Raw genomic sequence first — 25,333 nt, 5'->3', positions numbered from 1 at the left:
GTACGAATCCTTCCTCATAAAAGAGCAGTACCATCGTCCTAGCTGGCTTCCTGCTTTCTGCCTCATGGCTGTGTTACCTGGAGCCCCAGCCACCATCTTGCAACCATGAGGAAAGGTCAAGCTGATTTCAGAAGCACGCACTTGGGGCCCTGACAATGTGCAGCTGTGGAACCAATCCCAGAACTGCCTTTTCTCTGGACTTTCTAGCTGAATAAGCCACTGTGAGTTGAGTCTGTGTTACTTATATACCAGGTTGAGATATAAACTATTTAGAACCCCATATGGCACAGGCAACAGGCAATCAGAACAGGTGGCGGCTGGTGAACAGCAGCCTTGCTTGTATCTGATTACTCGAACGGGAGCTCCTTGAGGGCTGGGATCAGTGCCAGTGGTGTGCACTGTTGTGTCTCAGCACCAGCACAGTGCCTGGCACAGCGGGCACACAGGCAACATGTGGTGAATGATCCTGAATGATGTCTCTGGAGAGCGTATACTGTGTTGGGAGCACAGGCGCTACGGTCTGATTGCCAACTACACTACCTTCCAGCTCCAAACAGGGCACTTCATCTCTCTGAGCTTTAGTTTCCTCATCTGTGAGGCTTCCGGAGGAAACATCAGTATCCATACGTGTGGAGCACTTAGCGCAGGACCTGGTGTGACGCCAGGGCTGCATGGTAGCTTCTATCAGCCTCTTTTATCCTCTCAGTTTCCTTGCCTGGCGAACGGCTACCATGATCTGTCTCTGCTCTAATGAGATAAAATCTGAAAAAGTACAGTATAAAGCTTCCTACAAGCAAACGTTAATTCTTATTTTTGACTTAGTGCAGTGTGGCAGTTAAGAGCATGGATTGTGAACTCAGGCTGCCTGGGTTTGAATCCCAGCTCTGCCATGTGACCTTGGGCAAGTCACTTAACCTCTTTGTGCCTCAGTTATCTCATCTGTAAAATGGAAATAACAAAAGTACTTCTCTCACGGGGTTGACGTGAAGATTAAGCAAGTTAATATATAAAGCTCTGAGGGCAGTGCCTGGCACAGGTCACCACCAAGAAGTGTTAGCTGCTATTACCACTACTGGTATATGGACTCCTGGTACACCCCTTCCTAGATGTGTGACCTTGGGCAAGTTACTTAATCCTCTGCCTTTCTCCTAAGACGGGGCTACTAGTAATACCTCCTTCAAAAGATTATCATGCGAATTAAATAAGTTAATCCATGTGAAGTGTCACGTACTTGAAACCAGGCCCGCTTTCTAAGAAGGGCCCAGTGGAGGTTGGCGATCCTCATCATTTCTGAGTGGGGGCTCTCTTGTGTGACTGACCTTCTACACTTGTATTTAACCCTCACGTTGCTGTTTAACTTCCTTGTCTGCAGATCTGGCACGACCCCTCCCCCCCAAGGCTCCCCACCTCCAGGGAACCATCAGCTCCAGGAGGGCGCACAGCACACCCTGCCCCTCCCACAAGCCCAGCGCCCAGCTGGGTGTGCAGCTGCCCGCTAAATGTCCGCTGGCGTTGCTCAGTGGTGTGACACTCCTCTGGCCTCTCTCCTGGCCCAGGACACAGGCACCTCACGCAGGGGCTCCCCGAGAACACCACACCATCCATAACTCTCCCATCAAGAGGAGCCGCTCTGCTTGTGGGCACAGAGTGTCCTCAGGAGGGCCCTCCTTATGTCAGGGCACACGATCCTCTGACCCGGAACAAAAGCAAGTGTCTGCTCTGAGCGTGGGATTGGGAAGCTTGGAGAGGATTCCTCCAGCAAAGGAAGAACGCGTAACCATGGGCAAACAGCCAGGAGCCTCCCAAGGGAGGCCTGTCCCAGGCAGCAGTGACCACAGAGCTGCCACAGCTTTCCCTGGCAACCAAGGGACCACAGTGTCTGAGATGGTGCTTATCCCTAAGCGACGTGCCCCTGACCAGGTCATTTAGACCTCTGGCTTTCTCGTCTATAAAATGGGGTCAGGGACTTCCCTGGTCGTCCAGTGGTTAAGACTCCACGCTACCACTCCAGGGGACTCAGGTTCGATCCCTGGTCGGGAAACTAAGATCCCGCATGCCACACGGCGCGGTCAATAAATAAATAAATGAATAAAATGGGATAAACTTCCCTGATTGACCCATTGCCTGACCTGCTCCGGATCACAGGGAACTACATTTCCCAGAATTCTGGCTAGGTTCCACCAATGGGCGTCACTGGCAGAAACCTGGATGGTGGAGGAATCGAGAAGCCAGGATGGTTCTCCCTCTTGTCCCTCCACCTTGGACAGCATCTCGGGTAGGACGTGCCTCCCCACTCCCCTCAAAGCCCTGGGAGCTGGTAATCACCCCTCCCTCTTGCATCCCTCCAGCTCTGGTTGCTTGCCCCTCTGCCCCTGTTTGGCTTCTCTGCTCCTCCAGCACTAATTTAACCAAATTCTCTATGTTGAATTCCCTCTGCCTGAAACACCTAGAGTGGATTTTGTTTTCCTGACAGATACACCTGCCTTGACTACATTTTAGGAGCACCTGATAATGAAAGGAGACGATACACTTGGAAAGTGAAGAGCACCATGCAAAGCAAGGATTATCTTATGGAAACGCCTCTCTTCCATAATGTACAGGCGCGTTGAGGGTGTGGAGTTTAAAATGCCCCAAATGAAATGATACAATGTTTGAGATTTGCTTCAAAATAATCCAGAGACAGGGGGATGGATGAAGCGAGATTGATTGTGTGATGAAAACTGCGGGATTTGGAGACAGGCTCTGTACACTCTTCTTACTACCGCTGTATATGTTTGAAATTTTCCATTAATCAAAACCAACACGTACGGGGTTCCCTGGTGGTGTAGTGGTTAAGAATCCACCTGCCAATGCAGGGGACACGGGTTCAAGCCCTGGCCCGGGAAGATCCCACATGCCAGGGAGCGACTAAGCCCATGTGCCACAACTACTGAGCCTGTGCTCTAGAGCCCACGAGCCACAACTACTGAGCTCATATGCCACAACTACTGAAGCCCGCGCACCTAGAGCCCGTGCTCCGCAACAAGAGAAGACACTGCAATGAGAAGCCCGCCCACCGCAATGAAGAGTAGCCCCCGCTCGCCGCAACTAGAGAAAACCCGCGCACAGCAACGAAGATCCAACGCAGCCAAAAATAAATAAAACAAAGTTATTAAAAAAAAAAAACCCAACACGTAAGGGAAAACCGGTCCCTATTCTGTTGTTGGGGGTACAAACTGGCAGAACCTTTTTTGAAGGTAATTTGTCAATTAGATTAAAACCATGCACGTCTGTGGATCCAGTGATTCCAAAACCAAGAGAAATGCTGGCCCAAGAACCCAAAGCTGCCTGGACAAGTCCCCCCCGCTGCTTGAGACAGAACAAAATGAAGGCAACCTGAAAGCCCCTCACTAAAGAACTGATTAAATGCATTTTGATAAATCCATATAATACAACCCCAGGAAGCCATTAAAAAGAATGAGGGCACATCTAACATGCTGATAGGGTAAAAAGCCCAAGAGACATTGATAAGGGACAAACCAAGCCGTGGAGAAACAGTATTATCACATATATACACACATACATATATACCTACATACATACATATATATAAAAGTATGTGACATCTGGAGGAAAAAGTCTGATAAATAGTAATAATAATAATATCTACAAATATGAATCTAGCATTTACCATGTGCCAGCACTTTATATATATGTGTGTGTGTGGTGTGTGTGTGTGTGTGTGTGTGTGTGTGTGTGTGTGTGTATATATGTATGTATGTTACATATCATGTTCAGAAAACCCTATAAGGTAGATCCAATTACTGTCTCCATTTTACAGATAAGGAAACTGAGGCACAGAATTGTCAAAGATACATGTTGAAGTCCTAAGCCCCAGTACCTCAGAATGTGACTGTATTTGGACATAAAGCCAAAGAGGTAATTACACACACAGAGGCACGGCCATGTGGAGAGACAGCAACAGGGCGGCTACCAGCAAGCCGAGGAGAGAGGCCTTGGAGGAAACCAACTCTGCTGGCACCTCGATCCTGGACTTCTAGCCTCCAGAACTGGAAAAAAAAAACTGTTGTTTAAACCACCCAGTCTGTGTTTTTTTTGTTATGGCAGCAATAGCAAACTAATATAACTAGGTCACACAGCCAGTCGGTGCTGGAACCAGGATTTGAGCCCAGGCCGGCAGGGCTCCAGAGCCCATACCCTTAACAACATGGCTGGCACAGCAAACCCTTTACCATGGTTGTTTTACCTCCAGAAAGTGAGACTGGGGGTGGGGTACAGGGAAAGGAGGAGTGAGACTTCGGATTTTTACTTCATAGGCTTTTATAATGCTTTATAATTTCTTAAAATATATCATAGTTTTAAAAATTAAAAACGAGTTACATGGAAATGAACATATACCACCCAACTCAAATGTGGGAGGAAGGAGTATATCTAGACCTGATTTGTCTTTTACAAGCTTCACTGTCTCTCATGGTTCCTAAGGAGACACCACAGAGAAGCCAGAAGTGCCTGCACAGGTAGACATTCTGATGTGAATGAGAAGAAGAGAGGATAAAATATTTGAATCGTTAGAAACCTTTTTTTTTTTTTTTGGCCGCACCGTGCAGCTTGTGGGATCTTAGCTCCCTGACTAGGGATAGAACCTGGATCCATGGCAGTGAAAGCCCGCGTCCTAACCACTGCGCTGCCAGAGAATTCCCTAGAAACGTTTAAACACCCAATAATGATGATGATAGTGATAATAATAATTGCTGATATTTTCATATCATATGTATGCTAGATACTGTCCTAAGTGCTTTTTAAAAACTTTTTGGCTGCATTGGGTCTCCGTTGCTGCACGTGGGCTTTCTCTAGTTGCGGCGAGCGGGGACGATTCTTCGTTGCGTTGCGCAGGCTTCTCACTGCAGTGGCTTCTCTTGTTGCAGAGCATGGCCTCTAGGCGCGCGGGCTTCAGGAGTTGTGGCAGGTGGGCTCAGTAGTTGCGGCACGTGGACTTAGTTGCTCGGCAGCATGTGGGATCTTCCTGGACCAGGGATCGAACCCGTGTCCCCTGCACTGGCAGGCGAATTCTTAACCACTGTGCCACCAGGGAAGTCCCTGTCCTAAGTGCTTTATATATATTATCTTGTTAAGTCCTCAAAATATTTTAGGATATAGATCCTATTACCATTCCTGTTTTCTATTTAAGGAAATTCTGAGGCTCAGAGAGGTTAATTCACTCGCTGGGTTAAATGGCAGGGTCAGGATTCGAACCTAGGCCATCTGGCTCCAGAATTTGCCCCTCATGACCATGCCCTCCTGCCTCGCCTCAGCTCTGAAGGGGCCACTCACAGAAAGGGAAGCCTGACTCAGGGTAAGAGGTGCAGGAAGAGGCATGAAGATGCATTCAGCCAGACTAGTAATCAGAGCATTAAAACCCGAGACCCCACTTTACTGGGGTGATGCAGATTAGGAAGTAGGATGATGACAGCAAGTGGTGAGGAGCCAATGGGAAGGCTGGACCCTCCTGCCCGCCGGGGAGAGCGTGGGCCAGAGCAGCAGCACAGAGGGCAACCCTGGCTATCCCTGGGGGAAGAGAGAATGCCTGTCTCCAGCCACAATGGGACCCCTGGACATAAACCCCAGGGGTTCAGAAGGACACAGGTATGTGGGTGCTCACTAAAGTACTGGCCGTGGTGGTGTGGAGCTGGGGGTGACTTGAACACCAGGGGACTAGAAATGTGAGGGTGGTGGATGCACGTCACATATGACTGTTCAGCAGGCAGACGTAAAGCACTGGAGCCCACAGGGCAACGAGACCTCAAAAACACGGCATTTGGTGAAAACCGGAAGAAAAAGAAAGAATTAGATATGGAGCCCAAAACCATTTCTGGAAGCAGATGCTTTCCTCAAACCTCAATATATATTTTGCAAGGATATGTACCTAGCTACAGACACACAATCACCCCAGAGTGGGGGAGGGGATGGAAGGAGGGCTAGAGGATGAAGAAGGAAAAAATAACAACAAAAGTTTACCCAGTGACACGGGAGGCAACACACACATCGTTTCCACCAACAGACAAGTAGTCTGTGGGAGCAGGACTTGACTTGCCCTCCAATTTCTGGGGTTACGTGAGGGCGGAAGAAGAGGCAGAAGGCAGAAACTGGACACAAATCACTACACTTCTTCAAAAGAAAATCTTTGCTCTCAAATGCCATGGTCTGTTGGGCCTGACACAATTTGTTAACTTTGCCTCGGTCAGGGACTGAGTCTGGAGGCCTTTCTCAGCTGTGGCAGGCATCTGGTTGTCTACTCAATACCCACTCCCCTCTTCCCCTGGAAGATGGACCCCAACTGGTCAAAGGCAATCAGGACATGGCATTCCTCTGTGGAGTTGACTGGCCTGGTAAGGAGAACACATGACCTCAGCTGGACCAATCCTAGACTAAAGGGAAGTATTTATAACCCATGAGGGACTGGGCTCTTTTTTTTCTCTCTCTCTCTCCTGATGTCTGTGGACAAGAAAGCAGGTGGCCCTGTCACTGGCAGCCATCTTGGGGCCAAGAGGCACACATATATATATAGAGAGAGAGAGAGAGAGCGAGAGCGAGAGAGCGAGAGAGAGAGAGAGAGAGAGAGAGAGAGAGAGCGAGCAAGAGAGAGAGAAAGCTCTAGGATGAAGCTAACACTGAGAACCTTGATGGCAGACATTTGAGCTGCTGACCCTACCTCGCCTGCCGCCCACTCACTTCTAGACTCCCAAGACATATTAAATGTCTTTACCGCTGGCCAGGTGATGTCAGTGTTTTTGTTACTTGCAACTAAACGCATCCTAACCGAGAACCACAAACTGGCAGCCATTTTTCGACTGTTAAACGAGGAAAATCCCTGCAAGAGGGAAATGGGGCATCTGAGACACCAACGGGAAGGGATGCTGAATCCCAGAGTACAGAGAACATTTACAAGTCTCCAGGTGCATGTCCCCTGCCTGTTGGGTCAGCACCACACATGCGATGCCACAGAAACAGGCAGTGGCGCTGTCCCTGGCACACAAGGGGTCCGGAAACCTTCAGCAGTGGGTTACTTCGTTTCCTTCATTCTTCACAAGAACCCAGTTGCAGCCAGTTTCCTATGTTCTATTTCTCCTGAAAACGGCAGGGGGTTATTCCCCAGCTGGCTGGAGCTGAGGATGAGAGACAGGACAAGAAGCCCAGCCTGGCTCTCCTGCAGCGACTCTGTTCCTGAATCAAAGGCTGGACGTCTGGATGTAGGTACCCTGATATCTGAGCACAGCTGGACTCTCTGACATGGCACACGGCCTGAGGACTTCAGCGAGGAGACCCCACCAGCTGCGGTGCCTCACTACCGCATCGGAATCAAGGGAAAGCCCCAAATGAGAGGAAAGGGGAGTCAAGGAGACCTGCCCTCTGGAGCTGGCCTGCCCTGGTGCCAATGGCCTCTCTGCCATTGTGACCCTTGACAAGTGATTTCATTCGAGCTGCCTCATCTATAAATCAAGAACAGGGACTTCCCTGGTGGTCCAGTGGTTAAGACTCTGCACTTCTACTGCAGGGGGCACAAGTTCGATCCCTGGTTGGGGAAGTTCTGCATGCCGTGCAGTGCGGCCAAAAAGAAAAAAAAATTTTAATAAAAATGTAAAAAATAAAATAAAATAAGAACAGAAGTACCCATCTCACAGAACTGTTGTACGGATAAAATGAACTAACACGTGCAAAGTGCTTAGCATGGAGCCTGGCACAGAGTAAATAGCTTTAAGAAATGTGAGCTATTTTATTATCATTATGATCTCATGGTATCTATCTAATAAAGTATAATTACGTACAGTAACATGTACCTGTTTGATGAATTCTGACACATGTCTACACCTGTGTAACTCACACCCCAAACAAGATGTAGAGGCTGCCAACCACACACATTAACTGAGCGCCTTGTTCCAGGAGTCATCCCTGACCCTCTTCTTCACAGACTGGTCTGTTGAAGACCTACAAGGCTCTCTCGCCAGTTCGCTTTCATCTGCATTCAGGCCCACTTGCTGCAGGCTCTGTCCTCCAGTTTCCCTGACCCCAATCTCTCAGTGTGGCAGCCACAGTTATCACTTAAAAATGCAGATCTGACCAGGTCCCTCTCCTGCCTGAAACCCTTCCGGGGGCTGACCTCAGGGTAAACCCTCAACCCCTCCCTTGGCCTACAGGCCCTATGCTCTGCCCTGCCCTGCCCATCTCCCTCACCTCTGCAGACAGATCCAGATCCCCCTTTCTCTCTCTTCCCATCTCACTGGAAACTTTTTTTAATATCCATTTTTACTGAGGTAATTGTAAACTCACGTACACTTGTAAGATATGATACAGAGAGATACTATATACACTTTACCCAGTTTGGCCAATGGTAACTTTCTGCAAAAATGAAGTACAATATCATAACCAGGAAATGGACATTGAAACAATCTACAGACTGTATTCAGATTTCCTGTATTCATTTGTGTGTGTGTCTTCTGTTCTATGCCACTTCATCACCTGTGTATGTCTATGTATCCACTATCACAACCAAGATATGAGCAGTTTCATTATCACAAAGATAGATCCCTCATGTTACCTTTTATAATCACACTCACTCCTTCATAACCCCCTATCCCTAACCCCTGACAACCACCAATATGTTCTCCATTTGTATGATCTGGCCATTTAAAAATGTTGTATAGGGGCTTCCCTGGTGGTGCAGTCGTTTAGAGTCCGCCTGTAAATGCAGGGGACACGGGTTCGAGCCCTGGTCTGGGGAGATCCCACATGCTTCAGAGCAACTAAGCCTGTGCACCACAACTACTGAGCCTGCGCTCTAGAGCCGGCAAGCCGCAACTACTGAGCCCACGTGCCACAACTACTGAAGCCCGTTCTCCGCAACAAGAGAAGTCACCGCAATGAGAAGCCCACGCACCACAACGAAGAGTAGCCCCCTCTCACCTCAACTAGAGAAAGCCCGCGTGTAGCAACGAAGACCCAACGCAGCCAAAAATAAATGAATTAAAAAAAAAAAAAAGAGTGCAATGGCCGGGTCATATGACAGTTGCACACTTAGTTTTTAAGAAAGTGCCAATCTGTTTTCCAGAGCGGCTGTACCACTTGACATTCCCACCAGCAAAGTATGAGAGACCCAGTTCCTCCACATCCTTGTCACTGGCAACTCTGGATCATTCATTCGACAGATATTATTGAGCAGCTCCTGCGTGCCAGGTACTAGATGTTGGGTTTACACCACCAAACAAGACACATAATTCACATTATCAAATAGGAGCTTACATCCTAAGTGGTGTAGATAGGCAGAACACAAGTCAACAAACTGAGTAAGTGCTAAGAAGAAAATAAACAGTGATATGATAAGGAGAGTGGGCAGGAAGGCGGCACAGCACAGTGATTATGAAGCCACACAGCCTGGGTTCAAATCCTGACTCCACCACTTCCCAGCTGTGGGGCTTGGGCAAGTGACCTGACCTATCTGTGCCCTGGTTTCCTCATCTGGTTCCTATGAATACCTACCTCCTAGGGTTGTTGGGAGGACTGAACAAGATCCTGAGTGCCACCGGGCCAGCCACTCGGGTCTGGATGTGGACTCCATCAGTTCAAAAGTCTCTATAAGAGCCTCTGAACTACCGCATTGCTGAGAAGCCACACTTAAAAGTTTTGTGGGTTTCTCGAGACAGGATGCACCCAAGTGCTCAGAAGGAAGACCGCCCACCCCCGCCCCGCAAGGGTCAGAGTCCCGCTCTGGGAGCTCTGGGAATGGGCGGCCATGGACACGACAGAAGAAGGGACAGCAAGGCCCTCCACTTACCCAGCAACTGGCAGAGGCCACTCCAGCAGAGGAGATGCCAGGACAGGATCAGAGGAACTGCTCAGGGTACCTGGGCCTCTCCATATACCCTGGGAATCTGACACCATTCCCAGGCTGGAGGACTCATCTGAGCCCTTGCTGAGGGGCTGGGGCACAGGGCCTCCCCAAACTCTTGGCCCACAAAACAGCCATTTCCTGTGCAGAGCTGAGGAGACAAAGGTAATCTGGAAACTCTCCTCTCTACTCTGTCCTACCTCTCTCCAGGGCCTGGCCCACAAGAGGGAACTGACAGAAGCGTATTGGTTGGCATCTTACAAAAGAAATAGGGAAATGGGTGGGGGTGGAGCTATTGGCAGCTCCAGGCCCAGGAGGAAACAAGGCCATCTTTGAGGGGGGCAGGCTGGGGTCCCTTCTCTGAGAGGATGGGATCATGAATCAGCGAGGCCCCGAGCCTTTCTGAGGAAGAGGCGATGCTGCAGTGACCTGTTTTGCGGGCCTCCCAGTGGCCGGGATGGATCAGCAAGCTGCTTCTTTCCTAAGGACTGATGAGTCTGGAACCAGGGCACCTTCTCCTTATGCAGACTGCAGACTGAGGGCCAGAAGGCAGCACAGCACTTCAAGGTGACAGGGGAGGGCTGCAGTCTCTGACCCTGACCCTGGCTTGCAGCAGTTGGTACAAAGTGTTCTGGGGGAGGAGGGAGTCAGGACACCAGGCCTTGAAAGTGCACACAGGAGCTAAAAAGCTAAAGCAAACCAAACCAGCATCATGGGTCTCGGGGCCACGGGAAGAGGTCCAAATCATTATGGATGGCTCGCCAGGCCCAGTATGACCCAGGCTGCTAACCTGTCCCCCCATCCCTCTGCTCAGGCCACACCAGCCTCTGTTCCTCCAGCACATCTCAGGGCCTTTGTACAGGCTCTTCTTCCTGCCCCCAAACACCAGCCTCCAGCCTGCCCCTGGGCAAGTTCCCACTTATCCTTCAAGTCGAGGCTTACAGGTCACTTCTTCTCAGACACTCCCAACCCCACTCCAGCCTTGAATAAGACCCCACCTCCAGCCCTGTTACTCTCTTTCAAAGGCATTCTGGGCTTTTCTTTTAGAGTTTAATTACCAGTTAAATTACGTGGTTATTTGAGTGATTATTTGATATCTATCTCCCCCCAGTAGATGGGGAATGCCATGAAGTCAGACTAAAAGCTCATCACGTTTATGGAACACCTACAGGTGTCTTACAGCATTGTCTCACGGACCCCTTACAATAGCTCTATGAGGTCAATACTCTCATTATCCTAATTTACAGATGGGGAAGCCGTATCAGTCCTGTTCACGGGCCAGGCACTCAGCAAATGGTTAGTTTGGGAGAGGGCACACGGATGTCTGGGTTACACTTTCAATTATTCCTTCCCCCTAATACCCACGGTGTGTGGAGGGGAGCCCACTGGGAAGCCCAGGTCCACGGAACACACTACTGTCACTCACACTCTGGCACGATAGCCTCTGATTCCAAGGGCTCCTTCTGGTTCGAATCCCTCCCCAATCCAACAAGATACTAACTGAGCATATTTTTATTGTGCAGCTACTGTGTGTCAGGTGTGGCCAAAGCACTAGAGACACAGCAACAAACAAAACACACGGCGGGGCGGGGGGGGGGCGATGACGGACGACACATTCACAGGCTCGTGTCTGCCAGGGAGATGGATACAAAGTCCTGTTGTTCTGCAGTAAACAGATCAGTGGTTTTGTGTGTGTGTGTGTGGAGGGGGGGCAGAGGGTGGAAGGGTGCAAACAAATAGGCAGGGCTGTGAAGCTACCCTGTATGATGCTGTAACAGTGGACACATAGCACACATGTCAAAACCCACAGCATGTAGAACACAAAGCATGAACCCCAACTGTAAACTATGTACTTTAGTTAACAACGATGTATCAGTATTGGTTCATCAGTTCTTAAAACAATGTACCACACTAATACGAATGTAAATAAAAGGGGAAACTTTTATGTAGAGTGGGCAGAGAGGGAGTTCGTGGGAACTCTCTGTATTTCATGATCAATCTTCTGTACACCTTTTAAAACTGCTCTTAAAAAAAAAAAAGCAAAGCTGTGTTTCTCTTGAATCCACTCCCATCAGCTCTATCCTTGATTCTCCCACCATCTTCACCTTCTCCTCGCAAATCTCCACTCTGCTGGCTCTCAACTCAACGCCTTCACTAATCACCTGGTGCTCAGGCCAAAACCTCAGTGCCATCCTCCTTCTCTCAACCCCACATTCAGTCCATTCATAGTTAGTATTGGCTCCAGCTTCAAATCATGGTTAGGATCTGCCCGCTTCGCCCTGCTTCACCTCCCACCCCCGGCAGCCTGGACCATGAACTGTAGCAGGAGCTCCCTCCCTGATTTCCTGGCTCCCTCCCCTGGTCCCACACACAACCAGAGTGACTCTGCTAACTTGGGTCAGAACATATCCCTCCACTGCTCGGAACCGTCCCACTATACATTCAGGAAAAAGCCTCAGTCCCTATAAGGCCTCACGTGTAACTCTCTGACCTCATCGCCTCCCATGTTGTCTTTATTTCACCTACTGAGGTGGGTGTGTAATGGCATGTCATTGTGGTTAGCACCTGCATTTCCTTGATGATGATTAAGGATGGTGAGGCAGGTACTTTAAATAATAATAACAATAACAAATGGTTACCATTTACACAGAACTTATTATGTGCCAGGCACTATGCTAAGTGTTTTTTTGTTTTGTTTTGTTTTTTGCGGTACGCGGGCCTCTCACTGCTGTGGCCTCTCCCGTTGCGGAGCACAGGCTCCGGACGCGCAGGCTCAGCGGCCATGGCTCACGGGCCCAGCCGCTAAGTGTTTTATATATACAGCTGCCCTTTCCAAACCTCCTAGGCCAAATGAGTTCTGGGATTCTGGATGATTTGATTTTAGAAAAGCAATGGAGAGCTTATACCCAGCAGGGTCTAGGGAAGCATCCGTCACATCAACATTTCTGCAGTGATGATCATCTGTCTATTGGGGTAGCATTCCACCTGGGATTGTGGATCTGTATTAAACCCCTGAATCCCCACAACCACTTTGCGAGGCAGGCAGTGTTATCATCTCTCGTTTATAGATGGGGAAACTGAGGCATGGGAAGGTTAAGTGCCTTGGCCACACTTGCACAGGTAGAAGTGGAAGGCTGGGATTCCAACACGGGCCTTTTGTACTACCGTCCTCTTTACTGGTTTTTAGGGTAGCTGACAGGAAATTAATCAATACTGAATGAATGAATGAATGAATGAGATTAAGCTGGGCAAGTGAGAGAACTCAGGCTTTCCAAGAAGTTACTGCTCACGGCAGGAAGATCAAATACCACTGAGCTAACTGTATGTGTTTAACCTACTTAATTTAGTTTGAATACAAGACCTATCGAAATATAAAGCAAGATTTCCCCCCTGAAAAATGACCCTCAGCAATAAGAGCTGTGTTTCAAAGTTTTCATATTATTTTATCTTGATGAACAAAGTGCAATTTGGGAAAAGCCACATTAGCATCTCAAGATTTCAGTGATGCTAGTTTTGGGAACAATGAAAAAGGAGGCATATATTATAATAGACTCAGGAACTGTTCCCGAGGGCTTGACCTCACGATTCCAAGTGTTATAAGTCACTTAAAGAGGCCCTTTAAAGATAGAGAGCAAGATAGGGACAAATAATTGTAAGCAACATTCATTTAATTAACTAGAATTTTGAAAACTGAAAAAAGACTGTGGAAAGTAGGACTGAAAACTATCTTGAGGCAAAGTGCTGCTGTGTGGGATGAAACTGAATTTTCCTAAACTGTCATTTATTATTCATATCGGAATCATTAGTCTGATTGACTCAAAAATGAGTGCTTATGTAACTGCTTTTAAATGTTCCCATTTTTTCATTTATTCATTTTCAGTAACTGTCTTAAAAAAAAAAAACAAAGTGTTTTTCTCCCTTAATGTAACATAGTAAAAGTTATTGGCTACACTGTAGAGATCACCAATATACAACTAAAAGGGGAATTTAAAAAAGTTGTCTAATGATATATGACTGCTTGGGATACAGTTTCCAGCAACAACTTAATACACAGATTCAAGAAGTACCACATCACAAGCAATTCAGATGGAGGTGGAAATGATGTATTCTGGAAATATGGGGAGATGACTCAGAAAAGGGGCTCTAATGATGATAAGAGGCCTGTGAAGAGTGTAACATTTTATGATGTGAGAGGATCTGAGCCACATTTTGAATTCAACATTTTTGATGTCATGATTCTAAATGTGTCACAAAATTAATAAATTGAAAAATACAGATAGGCAGCTGATTATGTCGTCAATGTCCCTAAACATTTCAAGCAGACCCCAAAACTTAAAAAAAATTTTTCTCTTTGGAAAGATGGGGAATCATCTTGTCTTGGGATACACACAGTATTTTTTTTTTTTTAGTGCAAATATATATTTTTTAAATCTGGAAGGAACACTCCAGGCTTGAAAAAGTGATTATCTTGGCAGAGTCTGGGTCCTTTGATATCTTTTTTTTAAACAACAAGCAAGTATTACTTTGATAATCAGACATGCATATAAACAACACAGCTTTATAACGTGAAGCTCACCGAAGGGCACAGTAAAGCAACAGTTCCCACCCTCAGCCGCACCCTGGAAACATCTGGGGAGCTTTTAAAAAAAAAACCCATCCCACGCCTGGTCCTACCCTTGGTGACTCTAGTGAAATGTTCTGGGGTGGGGCCCAGGCCTTGGGGTTTCTTAAAGCTCCCCACATGACTCTAATATGCCACAAAGATGAGAATTATTATTAAAGCAAAAATTTTCAAATTTTTCTGCAGAACATGTTACTAAGTGCCTTTCAGAAAATAAAAAGGTTCCATAGTCAAAGAAGCAGGTTTCTTCCCTGCAAGATTTCTCAGAGCCTGTACTATGCAAATGTGTACCAAGACTTTTACAAGAGGAGGACACAGTACAAGGTGGATAGATATCTCTGTGTGCGTGCGTGTGTGTGTGTGTGTGTGTGTGTGTGCGCGCGCTAGTGCGCGCGAGCGTGTGTGCTCAGCATCCTTTCTTTCCAGCAGCCATGTTGTTAGCAAGTCCTGGCCATTCTACCTCCTAACCTGCCCCCCTCCTCACCCTCCACTCCCTCCCATCCTGGCTCTGTCCTCCACTGTCTCCCGTCTGGACTATGGCAGAAGCCTCCTCCCTGCTCTCCCACTGGCCCTATAAATTCACTGCCTACAAAGGTGGACTCCAGAGATCCTTGGGACACACAGAGTTTTAAAAAGCTTCTGTTCCCACCCCTGAGACTCCCTGCAATGTCCCAACTGCCACCCAATGATCATGGAAGGGACCTGTCTTAAGGTAAAACTGCATCATGGACAGCCCAGCTGCTGCAGAATGAACCTGGGTTCTCCACCACGCCGTCCGTGTTGAGCTGCCGAATCACCAGCCCAGAAGGCAGCCCCAAAACACTTGGACTTGGGGTTGGGGAGCCCACACATTTCCTGACAGCTTAAGCCAGCACAAATGGGGTTTGCTACTACTTATAGCCCAAAGAATCCAAACTAAATGCTCTCTATTAAATGACCCTATTTCATTGCTCAGAAGTTTTTTCACGAAGTAAAATTATATTATTTGTTTCTCTTCTGGTTTCTTATCTGTCTCCCCTTCAAGAATGCCAGCTCCGTGAGAGCAGGGACATTTGTCCGTGTTGTCCATAGTTACGTCCCTCGGACCTGAAACACCGTCTGCCAAAGAGCTGAAACTCAGCATTTGCTGAAAGAATGATTGAGCTCATTTGATTCTTTCAACAGCTCCAAAAGGTAGGTGTTAACAAATACCAAACTCCTCCTCACAGCCACGCAGACCCTGCATGGTCTGCCCCCAGCTTCCTCTCCCCCAACTCCGTATCCTACAGTGTTGCTGGCCACCTTCCAGTTCCTTCCCAGAACCAAGCTCCTTCCCAGCTCCAGAACTCCACTGATGCTGTTCCCTCTACTGGGACTGCTGCCCCCATCCACTAAGGTCTACACATCCTCAGGCCTCCCCTCAAACGGCAGTCCTTATGAGAGACATCTCCTGACTTCTCGAAACATGTCAGGTCCCCCCGGATAGGCTGTCATGGCTCCTCCATCAGGGCACTTAGTGCAGATGTAATGACACAGCGGCTTCTATGAATTCTTACTGAGGTTCTGTTTCCTCCACCGAACCTCTGTACTTCCAGAGCCCTCTTAGAAAACCCGGCACACAGTAGGTGCTTAATAAATACCACACTTGCCTATTGTGGCCAGGATATTTACTGCTCACTGAATACCCACATGCTCCCACATCCCAGCCCCTTGCAGTTAGTTAGGCAAGGCCACACGGCTAGTTCTGGGTGTGAGCAGAGGTGGCCTGCGTCACTCTGGCCTTGGCATCTAAGTGCTACGGTGTGACCCTCTAGTTCCCCTGTACTGCCGTGGTGACCCTGGAGACTGTGTGTTCCAGTTGTGATGCTACAAGACAGGGGAGCCCCCCCCCGCCCCATCCTGGGTCCCTGAGGTTCAAGGCAAAGCCCCCAGCGGAGCTGACTTGGGTCATGAGTAAGAAATAGACATTTGCTGTGTTCAACCTCTAGGATTTCAGGGTTAATTTGCTCCTGCAGCGGAATCTTGTCTCTCACTGGCATTCTGTGTGAATGAATGAAGGCAGACACAACTGTGATTACAGACTGGGAGGTGAGGAGCAAGGCGGTGGCCTTCAGCTGGCAGTTCTGAACTCAGGGCGAGAGGGGCAGACTGCATAACTACTCCCCGGGGAATCGCCACTTTCAGTGCCTGATGAGGCAGATGAAAGGACCCAGAGCCCCCACTCCCTTCAGACAGAGCCTGAGGCCTCCGGGCGCTCATCAAACACAGCTCCTAAGGGATCACAGCCAAGTCTCAGCCCCTGGGAATTGGGAAGAGGCTGCTCAGAAGCCAGCAACACCCTGGGAAAACCCTATTAGTTAGGGGAAGCTGAAACAGCAAGGCTGCATGAAGGGCCTGGGCTAATTCGGGCTGACAACCTTCCCTCGGAATCACCCACTGGGGCTCTGCCCTCCCAGCTCCATCCCAGAGAATAAATCACACTGTCAGGTCTAATTTGGGACTCGGCTGATGGGTTGAGCAGAGAGAGCATCCATGCGTTCTGGCCACAGAGGTCAAGGGCAGCCCACACGCTGGAGGCCAATGCGAAAGGCCTGGGGACTAATTGGAAAGGGGACTGGGAGACCGGAAGCTATGGGTTTCCAATACCCACCAAGGAAACTCCTCTCTTCTCCCGTAAAATTTCTGGCCCAGGCCTCCGTTGTACAAGCCCTGTTTCCAGAGCACAGTCCAGCTATATCCAGGCACCATGCTAGCTCAGGGCTGGGCACGAGGTAAACACTCCTATTTGCTGAATAAATAATCCTAACAGCAGCAGTGAGTGCTTATTATTCTCTTCCAGGCTGGTGACTAGGCTGCCTAACTTCTGACATGCAGTAAAGGCTAATGAATCTAAGTGGCCACCAGCACCATCTCATCTGTTATACGACTACTTCGGCCAGGCACGAAGTACTTGAGATTCACAGTCACGTTGTAATTCCCAAAACAACCTTAGGAGGAAACAGAAGCTCCCAGAGTTAGGCTCCCTACTTGGGGCTCGTCAGTGATCAAGCTAAGACTAGACCCCAGGTTAGCTGGACTCTGTGCTCTCGGCCACTGTGTCAGCCCGTTGTGATTGATTTCGCAGCCTTCAAGAAGCTGGCCCTGAAGCCCCAAGCCAGTGTCAGGTGTCTCCTCAGAGCTCCCATGGCCCTGTGGCTTTCCCTCTTAGGACTCTCATGACTCTCACGACAGAGCTTTCCCCAAATACTCTCTATCCAAGAGGGTATCCCTGTAAGCCTAGTGCTCAAATGGGATATGTTTGCTGGATGGACGGATGGAAACCCAAGTCCAAACCCTTCATCTTACAGAGGAAGGGGGTGGAGATTCAGCAAGGAGAGCTGCAGTGAAAGAGTTTCACTGGAGAAAGGGGAGGTGGAGAAGAGGGGGGAAATTGCTCCTTGACAAATCTCTATTCTTCCTTCAAAGCCCAAAGCTGCTTCCAGGAGACCTCCCTGACCCCCAGGCTTGCCTGGGCACTTCCTGTGGGCTCTCATCAGCCCCTGGGGTTCCCGCATACAGCCCTGACCACCCTGGGCTGTCACTGTCTGAGGGCCTGCTCCCTCCCTGGACGAGGAGCCCCCCAAGTACAGGGTCCGCTGAGCCATGAGGCCGTCTCACCCACACCACTACACTACAGGGATGGGCACCGAGGGGGCGCAAAGTAAATGTGTGTTGAATCGACCAGCAGAACCCCAAGAAAGGAAAGAAGGCTGGAAGCGTCATTCTGGGAAGAAGAGTTAAAAGCACAGGTACAGTGTGTTTGGAAAAGGAGGCCAGGAGAAGACTCTGCCATCTGCAAGCCACCAAGGGCTGCCAGGAGGAAGATGTGTGGCTGGTGCCCCTCATCAGGACTGGACCAGAACCAGTGAGAGACAGTTACACAGAACGGATGTGATTCATGAGGAAGCTTTTTAATGATCAAAGCTTCCCTAAAGCAAAATATGCTGCCCTGTCCCTCCCTTCCTAGATGAATTTAAACTGAGGTCAGATAGCTAGCAGTCTGGGACCCCAGGACCTCTTACGAAGCGACAAAGTGTAGTGGCCAAGAGCGAGGGCTCTGGAGACACTGCAAAGGTTCCCACCCTGGCTCCTCTGCTTGATAAAGGGCGTCACCACTCTCTGCCTCAGTTTCCAAGTCATTACTATGGAGAGATCACAGCAGTGACATCATAGGGTGGGTGGAAGGACTGAATGAGATCATGTACGTAAAGTGCTTACAGCAGGGCTCGGCATAGAGTCTGCACCCATTAATGTTCATTATTGTTGTTTTTGTTCCCCTGTGGAGCCAGACACTGTTGGCTGGATAACCCAACTGACACTCTCAGTTCCCTTTTTCTCTGGCTTCCTCCTCAGGAGAGGCTGAAAAGCCAAACAACATTTCTCACCTTCCTTGGAATAGGGAGAGGCTATGTGACCCATTTCTGGTCAATGAGATGTAAGTGGAATCTTCTGGGGAGGGGGATTCTGGGATTGCTGAAGTGGTTCAGAACTGAAAGAAAACCACACTGCTTGGAGTTGACTCTCCCCCTTCCTTGTTCCAGTTGTAGCTGCAAGCAGCAACCTTGCAACCATGAGGGAAAGGCCAAGGGAATCAAGGAGGCCCCAGCCCGGACGTCCCTCAGCCTCTGAACATCGGCAGCCAAGTACCTCTGGGTTTGTTGTTATGGGAGAGAAATTGAGCCTCATTTGTTTAAGCTGCTGTGAGCTGGGTTTTCTGTTTTTGCCGCTGAAAGCATTCCTGGCTGATACACCCATCATGACACAAATGGCTCAGGGCACATGTCCATGGTCATGGTTTGCCAGCCTCAGTTCAGGTCCCCGGCTGAGAACCCCTGATCCAGAGGAGAAAGAGTGGAAGGAAGGTCAAGACAGGACAGCGTTTACCAAGCCTCACTAGCTGTGCTTCACCCTTCCTTTTCAACTGCATCTATGTCCCAGCTGTACAATTACTTACTTAATAGTTCCTTTAAATCAACTCACTTTTAAACTTGAATATATATACATATATGTAAAACAAAATCTACATTCCTACCAAAACAAAAAACTGGTATCTTTTGTTCCGAAGGTAACTTAATGAATAAATACAATGAGGGAATTCCCTGGTGGTCCAGTGGCTAAGACTCCACGCTTCCAATGCAGGGGGCCTGGGTTCGATCCCTGGTTGGGGAACTAGATCGTGCATGCCGCAACTAAGACCTGGCACAGCCCAATAAATAAATATTTAAAATAAATAAATAGATAAATAAGTAAATAAATAAATACAGTGAAAATGAACAAAAGATATTCATCCACATATCCCTGAAAGTTAGCTGATGTAGCATAATTTGGGTTCGATGGACAAGCAAGAATTCCTCATTTCTGTCTTCTATTGGGGAAAAAAAATCAGCAGATCTGGCAAGACTTGGCATTTCCCCAGGGCAACAAATGGGCTAGAGCTCAGTAGGGGCTGCCCCTCAGAGAGGTAACACGTTTTCCTGTTTGCCACAATTCCTGAAACCCTGTTCAGAAGTGAGAGAATTCGTTTAGCTCTCCTGGCTGGCAGATGGAAGAATTAGGTCGGGGTCCTGCCTTGTTCCTTCCCTTCAGGGCCTCCTCAGAGAGGCCTTCCTGGATCACCTGGTCTAAAATCACCCCCTTGGACTTCCCTGGTGATCCATTGGTTAAGACTCCGTGCTCCCAATGCCGGGGGCATAGGTTCGATCCCTGGTTGGGGAACTAAGATCCCACATGCCGCACGGTGTGGCCAAAAAAAATAAAAATTAAAATCAAATCAAATCACTATTGCTCCCAGTCAGTCCTCTTTCCTGCTTTACTGATCCCTGTAGTACTTATCCCCACATTTACTCGTTTGTCTGCTTATTGTTTTATCCTCCAGTAGGATGTCAGTTCCTGTAGGGAAAAGATTGTGTTTGTTTTGTTCATTCCTGAATCCCCAGCGCCTGGACCATAACAGTAGGTGCTCAGAGGCCTTTGTTGAGTGAAGGAAAGAAATGAATGAAGGAACAAATGAAACCCTGTCTCCTGCTTTCCAGTCCCTAAGGTGCTCGTTACCATGTAGGAATGACGCTGGTCCTCCTGCGGTTTAAGAGGCAATACTAGGAATTCACTCAGAAACTGGAACCTTTTACCGCATTAAAAAGGGACGAGCTAGATTAAAATGAATATCTATGACGCCACACAGATATATGCTAATAACCGAATAACTGAAATAAATGAGGGAGAAGGGACAGGTCTCCCTTAACAGAACGAATTATGTGGACAATTCATAAATATAGAAGAAATGAGGGACGTACAAAATTCACCATTAGGGAGATACCACAGTGATAACTGTTGCAGGCAAGATTCACCCTACCAATGCATGCCAAAATGAGCAGGTGCAAGTTCAAGGAGAAACAAGTGTAGTCTCAGAGCACCTCCCCCGAGATAACTATCAATTGCAAAGGGAAAAACCAGTTACTGGGCAGTGGAGTAACCCAGCAGACAGTACCTGCTGGAGTAACCCAGCAGACACTGGGCAGTGGAGTAACCCAGCAGACAGCACCTGGATGAAGTGATCCAGGTTAACAGCACCAGTGATGAGACACGTGGACCCGTTGGTGCCGTGCACCGAGGCGGGCCCCTCACCTCTGCCAAATAATGCATAAGCTCAGCCCTGTCACGAGGAAACATCAGACAAAGCCAAACTGAGACAATCCACAAAATAGCAGGACAGCTCTCTTCCAGAGTGTCACGGTCATAAAAGACAAGGAAAGACTGAGGAACCGATGCGGATTGGAGGAGGATTAAAGAGACATGACAACTAAATGCAGTAAGGATCCTGGATAGCGTCTTGGAAAAGAGAAAGGACATCGTAGAAAAACTAGTTGAAATATGACTGAAGCCTATAACTTAGTTCATAGTACTAGACCAGTGTTCATTTCCTAGTTTTAATAGTTGTGCTACAGTTGTATAAGATGGTAGCATTTGGGGATGCTGGGTGAAGGGTAGATAATGTGAACTCTCTGTACTATTTTTGTCACTTTTTGTAAGTCTAAAATTCCTTTAAAATAAAGAAGTTAATACAGAATTGTATGGCCATCATCAAAAAGTCTACAAACAATAAATGCTGGAGAGGGTGTGGAGAAAAGGGAACCCTCTTGCACTGTTGGTGGGAATGTAAATTGATACAGCCGCTATGGAGAACAGTATGGAGGTTCCTTAAAATACCAAAAATAGAACTACCATACGACCCAGCAATCCCATTGCTGGGCATATACCCTGAGAAAACGATAATTCAAAAAGAGTCATGTACCAGAATGTTCACTGCAGCTCTATTTACAATAGCCAGGACGTGGAAGCAACCTAAGTGTCCATCGACAGATGAATGGATAAAGAAGATGTGGCACATATATACAATGGAATATTACTCAGCCATAAAAAGAAACGAAATTGAGTTATTTGTAGTGAGGTGGATGGACCTAGAGAATGTCATACAGAGTGAAGTAAGTCAGAAAGAGAAAAATAAATACCGTATGCTAACACATATATATGGAATCTTAAAAAAAAAAGGTTCTGATGAACCTAGGGGCAGGACAGTAATAAAGATGCAGACATAGAGAATGGACTTGAGGACACGGGAAGGGGGAAGGGTAAGCTAGGACGAAGTGAGAGAGTGGCATGGACATATATACACTACCAAATGTAAAACAGATAGCTAGTGGGAAGCAGCCACATAGCACAGGGAGATCAGCTCAGTGCTTTATGACCACCTAGAGGGGTGGGATAGGGAGGGTGGGAGGGAGACGCAAGAGGGAGGAGATATGGGGATATATGTATATGTATAGCTGACTCACTTTGTTATAAAGCAGAAACTAACACACCATTGTAAAGCAATTATACTCCAATAAAGATGTTTAAAAAAACCAGAATTGTGCCAAGAAACATCCCTTAATGGAAATCTGGCCCCAAGAGACTGTCCCACAAACAAGCTCCAGGTACCCGGGCAGAGCCTTAGGCCAGGATGAAGGAACATGAAGGGACCTAAGAAACAGCCAAGGGAGAGGATACTGTCTAGATTTTTTTTTTTTAACTTTTGTTTTTGGCCACGCCACACGGCTTACGGGATCTTAGTTCCCCGACCAGGGATCGAACCCAGGCCCTCGGCAGTGAGAGTGCAGAGTCCTAACCAATGGACCGCTGGGGAAGTCCCCCTGTCTAGATGCACTCAGTTCCCAAACACGACTGACTGGTCCCTGCAACTCAGCCAACACCACTATCTGCGTCCAGAGTCTGGACGCCAGAATCTTCTGTTCTCCCACTTGCCACGCTACTGGGGTCTCTTGGTGATTCAAGGATCAGACAGCACCCCCTCTCCCAAGCCCCTTGTGGCATCCTGCCAACAAGGGTTGGCATCCTCGTTTAGGAATGCCCCACTACCACCTGGACTGCCCCACACCCTGAGGCCCCCTTCTTTACTTGGTCGGGGCCAAAGAAACCAAAGAGGGTGCTCACTAGCAAGAAACCCAGAAACCTAATTATAACACATTCAAAATCTTTATATTACAGGTAAGTACTTATCATGTGTACATAGTTTAATTTCGTGTAACTACCTACACTATACTTTTAGCCTATAGATAAACAGCGCATCCACACATGGGGTGATGGGGCCATTCTGTATCTTAACTGTGGTGGCAGTCACACGACGGCATGCATTTGCCTAAACTCAAAGAACCATAGACCAAAAAGTGAATTCCACTCTGTGTAAAATTTAAAATGGAAATTGAAAAGTTAAAAAAAAAAAGACTGTGATACACTGATGGATGCTATGAACGAAGATCTTCAAGATACACTACCACTGGGGACAGTGGGAAACATGCTGCAGAAGCGTCATCTAGCACAGCTTCTTTTTTCTCTATGTAAGAAATTAAAATAATGAGGGTGTATTTGGATAAGGAGGAATGTTCACGAGCAGGAAGAAAGGTCCAGCCAGACACCCACCCAACTACTGACTGCAATGACCTCGGAGGGAAGATGTCAGACTGTGGGTGTTGGGAGGGACAGGGAAGGAGTCACACATCTTTCCCTTGGCACTCTTTCAAACAAAAATTTTTTTAAATAATAAAGAGGTTTACATGTATGAGCCGTAAAACTTAAGCAAATGAAAGTCACACGAATCTCAGTACTCAACCTTAGTATGTTCTGGACACTAGTGCTCCTTGAGGGTCCCAGGAGGGCCGAGGTCAAAGACTGTGCATCTGCGGAGAGAAAAAAAACGAGGTTATATCTTTGGCCAGCATGAGCCTTCCTGCTGTAGTATCCACCTGTCATTCACGAAGTCACTCCCTCAACAAATATTTATTGAACGCCTGCTGCGTGCCAGGCACCGAGGGTACACCCATGACCAAGACAAAGTCGCTGTCCTCAGGGGGCAGACACTCCAACAGGGGAGGGAGACACTGAACAAACGCAATCCTCAGCCAGGGAGCGGCGGCACCTTGATGGAGACTAAGTAGGCTGAGGAGAGCAACGGGCTGCTGCTTCACAGGGAGGTCAGAGGAGGCCTGAGGACAGAGACCTGAAGACAGGAGACCACGAATTGGGTGACTATCTAGGAAAGAGCCTTCCAGGCACAGGGACAGCCACTGCACAGGACCTGAGGCAGGAGGGCAGTGGTGGGGGGGGTTGTGGAGAGAGAGAGAGAGAGAGAGAAGGACATGAGGGCAGGGAGGTGACGGGGCAGATGGAAGCCCATTATAAAGACACTGCCTTCAGACAACTGTGAGCAGAGGAGTGGCAGAGAAAAAGCACTGGCTTGTAACTTTGTATTATTTTTTTTTTTTTTAATTTTTTTTTTTTGGTGGTACGCGGGCCTCTCATTGTTGTGGCCTCTCCTGTTGCGGAGCACAGGCTCCGGACGCGCAGGCCCAGCAGCCATGGCTCATGGGCCCAGCCGCTCCGCGGCATGTGGGATCTTCCCGGACCGGGGCACGAACCCGCGTCCCCTGCATCGGCAGGCGGACTCTCAACCACTGCGCCACCAGGGAAGTCCCAGTAACTTTGTATTATTAATTTATGTTTTTGAATATTGAGTATGGTTGTGCATATTTGAGTGGGTATTTCATGGATGAATGAATGTCTCCAGGCCAAGAAGCTACTGTCTGCATTGCTCACCATCACGTTTTGGTTTAGGCCAGGCACTTACTAAGCCAGGGAGATGAGATCTGAGAGGACAACCTAGAACCTTCCTGTACGCTAAACAATGACTCTCACTCCCTATGTGCCAGGCTCCATCCTAGCAGAACGTGCCGACTCATTTCGCTCCCCCAGTAACCCTAGAGGCTGCCCAGCCAGTCAAAAGTACGCTGCAGGTGGGATGAAAGAAAATATCTGTAAAACAAAACCTAACCTGAGATACAGTAATATTTGTGCTTCTTTGTGAATGCTTTAAATTATGAGATCTTAGTGGTGGGTCCAATAACTACAGTAATTTAGAAAGAGATGAGTGTAAACAGTACCTTGTAATATCTACAACAACTGTAATGTGACATGGAAAACGTTGGTTTTTTGTTTTTTGTTTTTTTTGCGGTACGTGGGCCTCTCACTGTTGTGGCCTCTTCCGTTGCGGAGCACAGGCTCCAGACGCGCAGGTCCAGCGGCCATGACTCACGGGTCCAGCCGCTCCATGGCATGTGCGATCTTCCCGGACCGGGGCACGAACCCATGTCCCCTGCATTGGCAGGAGGACTCTCAACCACTACTCCACCAGGGAAGCCCATGGAAAACGTTTTGATCTCTAGCAGCGACAAAGTCACAGGCGTTGCTGATACAACGTGGTT

The 25,333-nt window shown here is 48.1% G+C and overlaps 1 protein-coding gene and 1 non-coding gene across 16 annotated transcripts in view; one reads left to right on the top strand and one right to left on the bottom strand.

Annotated features, from left to right (window-relative positions):
• SIPA1L3 (signal induced proliferation associated 1 like 3) overlaps positions 1-25,333 on the bottom strand; it is a 235,772-nt gene that overhangs the window by 117,735 nt on the left and 92,704 nt on the right. For 14 of the 15 annotated variants that reach the window (XR_004523304.2, XR_004523302.2, XR_004523305.2 and 11 more), the window contains exon 2: positions 23,686-23,752. The gene's annotated coding sequence lies outside the window, so the exon portion shown is untranslated. Of the gene's footprint in view, positions 1-23,629; positions 23,753-25,333 lie in introns of all 15 variants that reach the window. The other variant, XM_033844840.2, reaches the window with a different exon arrangement.
• Positions 7,510-7,582, top strand: TRNAR-UCU (transfer RNA arginine (anticodon UCU)). Its single transcript has one exon. It is a non-coding gene; the product is annotated as a tRNA-Arg (tRNA).

Source organism: Tursiops truncatus, chromosome 19 (genome assembly GCF_011762595.2).
Source record: "Tursiops truncatus isolate mTurTru1 chromosome 19, mTurTru1.mat.Y, whole genome shotgun sequence".
Classification (NCBI taxonomy): Eukaryota; Metazoa; Chordata; class Mammalia; order Artiodactyla; family Delphinidae; genus Tursiops; species Tursiops truncatus.
This window is presented reverse-complemented; position numbering and strand designations above follow the sequence as displayed.